The sequence below is a fragment of the Schistocerca piceifrons genome, chromosome 2 (genome assembly GCF_021461385.2).
Source record: "Schistocerca piceifrons isolate TAMUIC-IGC-003096 chromosome 2, iqSchPice1.1, whole genome shotgun sequence".
In the NCBI taxonomy this organism is placed as follows: domain Eukaryota; kingdom Metazoa; phylum Arthropoda; class Insecta; order Orthoptera; family Acrididae; genus Schistocerca; species Schistocerca piceifrons.
In genome coordinates this window covers 1022983207-1022989206 of record NC_060139.1, presented here as the reverse complement: position 1 = coordinate 1022989206, position 6000 = coordinate 1022983207, and positions in this window count along the sequence as shown.

Here is a 6000-nt window from a genome sequence, read left to right as displayed (position 1 = left end):
TACAGTACTGCTTTAGACACTTTACGAACGGATATTCAAATCGAACTAATCTGCCGGTAACTCCTATACACAAATAAAATACTAAATCGCAGGGTTTTATGCGCCGTTGAAATTAACTACCGCAACAAACACAGGTAAACGATATTTCGCTGTTTGTACTTATGACAAAATCATAAACTCTGAAAATATAATTATTATAAAATCAGATACAATAAATGAGACTGGGTGTGTAAATTGTATAATCGCAAGGCGCTACGCTGTGGTGAATCGGGTTTGGAAGCATATCAAATGTATTAATAAGATTATGCTAGGAGTGTGACCACGTCGTGATGAGATAAAACTACCGTACCGTTTACTATGCAGGCAGGGTTCATCAGTGTGTCTACTTAGTGATTTGTGCTGATACTCTTAAGAGTCGCTCCACTGAATGAAAGTGTAAATTCAGTTCCAAAAATAATTTTGTTTTCAATGATGTAGCTCGTCTATTATTACGCACACTATGAAAAGATAAAACGAGTGGGTTTCGGTGATTTCCTTGAAAGGGTACAGTACCACCCGACATTGAAAATAGGTACAACATTCTTCGTTATTCTTGTCAGTACAACATATTTTTTCTAATAATAACTCAATTTCAATTAATACAGCGAAGCCGGATACCAGTGTGGGAAAGAATGACAATTTATTTATTTAATTGATCACATGTGCACTCCCACAAAATAAATCCCTACATCCAGTTTGGTGAGATCTGTAAAATGAATGAATGTACGGTCGTCTGCTAACCGCAGATAGTGAATGTGAATATATGATCATCTTTGAGACGATTCTTTAGTCACCTTTGGTGAGACCAAAGAGATGAAATTTACCTGAGCTTTGAGCGCCTGAAATGTGGCTGACCAATACGGTAGCATGGTGCTCCCCCACCTTGGCGGAGGTGCGAGATCGGCCATGTTTCAGCACTCTGCCGCTGGATCTAGTGTTGGTAAGACCTGTCTTAGGCGTGCTCCGTAAAGACAAAAGAGTGGAGACATGGTATGCATGCGATATACTTAAGAGTAGTTTGGAATAATAATATCTCTATTTCAGGAACTTTTGTGGGGAGAATTAAATGTCAGGCAGGTAATATTAAGGGGATCGTAGTAATATTCGGAACTGACCAACGGTCACAATGAAACCACGTGTAGCAATAAGTTGAAATACTTCCGAGTGCTTAAGTTAAGCTGAATTACTAGCGTGTGTACTATAAGTTGGAAATATTTAAGAAATGGCGTGTGCAGGACTTGAAATTAGACACGAGGACTTCCACGTGGTGAGTACTGTGTGAGTCTCAATCTGTGTATAAGACAAAGGATAAAGAGAAGTACTCGTCCATGGTATCAGTTGAGGACTCTCGTGTGTGACGAATATGTTCTTAATATTACTTTGCTTCTTGTGTTTCCGTGTGACGCTTGATTCAAACTATAATTCTCTGAGAGAGAAGCAAGGTGAGTCAGCCGTCTATCCAGCAACGGCACTTGGCTTGCATTGCACAGGAAGACGTGCATATATCCTCCAGAGTTCATAGTAGGAAAGAAAAATTACTAAGTGGGGCAGTGTCGTGTGAAACTGGGATAAATACTAATTGAAGTAGGAAAGCTGAAAGTGATGTGATTATAACGTTGTGACTATTCTTTGTATTGTATGTTGCCAGTGTGATGTATTTCATGAAATTTAAGTATGTGTGGTTGGCATGGGAGAGTAACAAGATAGTTTCAGAGGCAGTGGGTTATGGATGTTCCTTTTTGTACCTCTCGGTCTGGAGGAAATTTTCGTAATGATGGGTGTGAGAGTCGAAGTGTGAGATATAGAAAAAGATCCACCATCCTATCCAGAAAGAGCACTGTAGCGTTAAATAATTACAAGACCATAAGATAGAGAGTCACCAATGTAAAGCCATGCCCACTGGTCGGATTTTCTCATGTGTTATTGTTGTAAGTCATAGAATTTGTGTGTTTAGGTTATAGAATTTATCGGAATAAATAAGATAGTGAAAAGAAAAAGATTGGTGGCCTTTTCCTTCGAATAGTATGTTGTCACAATACCCAGAATTTATAATGTGTGTGCCATTCATATTCAGTGCGATGGCCACGTGTTGATCAAAGCCGTTAAATAAAAAAGAAAATGTGGTATTGCTAGTGCGTAGTGAACAGTCAGAGTTGTGTAATTTACTAATAGTCAGATGTGCGTTTCCGTACCCGTTGCGTAATAATCAAACAGGAGAATAACTTTTAACATAATTGTGAGTACTAGAGTTCATGTTACTCGATAAATAAGAATGAGTCCACTCGCTTGGCAGACCACTCATCTTGCAAGCCTGACTGCTTGATGCCACAGTATGAGCAAGGCATGTGGGTGCCTCTCATCCTGACTGTCATAGTTCCGTAACAGATCGCTTACCTGCTGAGCGTCTGTTAGACTTCGTCTCCTCCCATATATGTTTCGTTCTCCAGTAAAGAATTAATTAAACAAAGAGGGACAGCAGGGAAACTACAGACAAAACAAAGTTTATAATTCTGATAATAAAGTAATTTATTCATAAATTATCCCACAATTATGAGGTCGCACTGCCACAAGGCATCGCTCACAAGTAATAGCCTCTTAGCCAGCAATCAACTTGCTGTAGGGTAAGTCAGAATGTACAAATCTTTATACACAAAAATTCAGGCTGTGTATGCGGTCCAAAAACTCGAAAAGTAATCGGTAGATTGACTTGAAATTTTTTCACAACTTTGCATTCGTATGCGAACGAGTTTTTTCTTTTCCTGAGAATTAATTTTATTATATGCTATCGAAAATGAAAATGTAAGTTACTTTGAATCCCATTGTTGCATTCTATTCAGTTCATTTCTTTTATTTGAGATGTGATTTGATTATCTGTTTACGAAAATCGACTTCATTTCTTTGTTTCTTTCCAGTTGAGCGTCCAAGACAATACACCGAAACTCATTCCGGGGCAAAAGATAGCATCTGATACCGTAATACAAGCTGTGGCGAACCAATCCTGTGGATTGTACTTTTCAGACGCTTCAGTTGGAACTGGGGGTTGGGTTGTTTTTGGGGAGGAGACCAAACAGCGAGGTCATCGGTCTCGTCGGATTAGGGAAGGAAGAGGAAGGAAGTCGGCCTTGCCCTTTCAAAGGCACCATCCCGGCATTTGCCTGGAGCGATGTAGGGAAATCACGGAAAGCCTAAATCAGATAGGCCGGACGCGGGATTGAGTTGGAACTGGGAAAGTGTTATTAGGTTCCTGGGCCCTGGCAAAAATCCATTCGAACGAACATATTGCGTCAGATCTTTTTCTTCTACCATTGCTGCCACGTCTATGGAAGGAGTGATAGCGGCGCATTCAGCTTTTAAATCGTCAGTCAACATGCAGTTCACGGAGAACTCCACACGTAACCTTTCAAAAACATCAGGAATGGGTAAGTTGCCTCAGGCGTGCAAACACGTTGCATGGGATGAGTGTGCAATGGCTCCTAAGAAGTCACTGGAAGCATTAGATCATACACTGAAAGACTTGCAAAAAATCAGATTCCATTTAGTGGAGCGTTGGTGTCACTGTACGGTGATTTTAGGCAAACACTTACAGTTATTGTACTTTTAACAGTGCAGCACAGTCAGCAATCGTGATAATCTAATATATGAGAAACTATCAGCCTCGATTGCGGTAATGAAACCAACCTTTACCTAGGTTTCAGCCCAAATAATTGAGCATTCTTCAGAAGTATTGGTTAAAAACAGTCTTGGTTTGCAATTTTAGTTTTTTCATTTTTCACCGACGCGTTTCGCCTTATTTAGCCATTTTCAGGTTATCTAAATATAAAACAGAGAACAAATACTTCTATTTAAGAATCGTGATCGCGTTGTGCTGAGTTGGATAACCTATAAGCATCTATAAACAGATCACCTATTGAAAATATAAACAGATCACCTACTGAAAGAGCAAAACCTTAATTTGGTATTTCTTGAGCATCCTTTAGTCAGTGTAGCCAAAGGGCATTGTCGAATACATCAGGCCAACATCGCCTTCGTTAAACTCAGTAAAAACAAGAAATAAAAAAATAATAAAATCATTACCTTTTCTAGATGGACACGAGAGGCACCAAGATCTGCATAACGCGTTCCGATTTACAGGAGCGAGTAACAGTAAGATAGGGGCTCAGGTAGTAAGCATAATGCGCCACAGCGTCGTGTGCCAGTACTGAAGGCTTACACAGAATCACCTCAAGAGGTGGCGCTGCGACGCAGCAGTGATAAAAATGAGGGATCGTAAACTGGATATACATACCCACTAAGACTTTATAAATGTAATGCACATAAAACGTTGATAAGATGGAATTACTAGTGGCAACACCTGTGCTTTTTTTGTGATTTTAGGATAAGTTAAGCAAAGGTGTTGCCACTAGATTATTCATCTTATCAACGTTTTATGTGCATTACATTTGTAAAGTCTTAGTAGGTATGTGTATCCAGTTTACGACCTCTCATTTTTAATCACTGCTGCGTCGCAGTGCCACCTCTTGAGGTGATTCTGTATTAGGCTTCGGTATTGGCACACGACGCTGTGGCGCATTACGCTTACTACCTGAGCCCCCATATGGACGGCGAAATACAGTGGAGAGCAGAAGACTACCCCTATGCTATTTTTCTCAGAAATTAGGTATAGTTCATGCAAAATGATACCACAGGGACCACGAACAGCTGAGACCGTTGGTTGTCTATCATTACGAAAATGGATGATGCCGAGCGGTCTGAGGCGCTGCAGTCATGGACTGTGCGGCTGGTCCCGGCGGAGGTTCGAGTCCTCCCTCAGGCATGGGTGTGTGTGTTTGTCCTTAGGATAATTTAGGTTAAGTAGTGTGTAAGCTTAGGGACTGATGACCTTAGCAGTTAAGTCCCATAAGATTTCACTCACATTTGAACATCTGGTGATGATGATGATGATGTTTGGTTTGTGGGGCGCTCAACGATGCGGTTATCAGCGCCCGTACAAATTCCGAATCTTTACACTTCAGTCTTGCCATTTTTCTGAATGATGATGAAATGATGAGGACGACACAAACACACAGTCCCGGGGCGGAGAAAATCCATGACCCAGCCGGGAATCGACCCTGGGATCCTTGATACAGGGGCAGGAGCTCTAGCCACTAGACCACGAGCTGCGGACCGAAAATGTAGACATTCATTACATTTCGACTTCGCAGTGTAAAGCAACTTCGACACGTATATGCGCTACCGTCAATCTGCCCGTAAGATATCCCAAAAGAAAACCGAGACTGCACCGAATTTGTGGTTATCTAGCTCCGTGTTCTTAATGAATTAGGACCACGTTGTAGCGGACATCTTGCGTTATGAAAAAGAAAGAACAGCGAGTGCCGTGATAAAGTGGTTGGAACTCGTGCGTGTTATTAAGTTGGCGTTGGGTTCAAAAAAAGATACGGCCGATTTACTGTCACTCCGTTGTGGTGTTCAACTCTTTTCCCCTTGCTGCTGTCAAGTGCTTTGGCGTAAGTTCCTAAAAGTTGTAGAAAGCCTTTAACGCAAGTGGAAAGTTTCTGAACTCGTAATAAGCGTTGTTTAAATTCCATTCCTTCTTGATGCTTTCAAACTGCCTATACCTTATTTTTGTCCGCTCACCATGTCTTCACGGGTCGGCATTTAATCTGATTATGGCAATGATAGTGGTCCAGCGAAGTGCGGCTGAAGCCCTTCACCACCTCACACCACCACCAGCGGAAAGGAACTTGTGTACCTCAACTGTCTGCTGCATCTAGTGTCATCTCATGTCAAAGTGTGCGAATGTTTTCAGAATGTTTGCTAATCGTGTAACTGATACGGTGACGTCTGGTAGCCCTGCAACGCATTATGGATGGATGTATTTTTTGTTAACGTAAGCTTTTAAAGTACACTATGTGATCAAAAGTATCCGGACCTGGCTGAAAACAGCTTAAAAGTTCGTGGCGC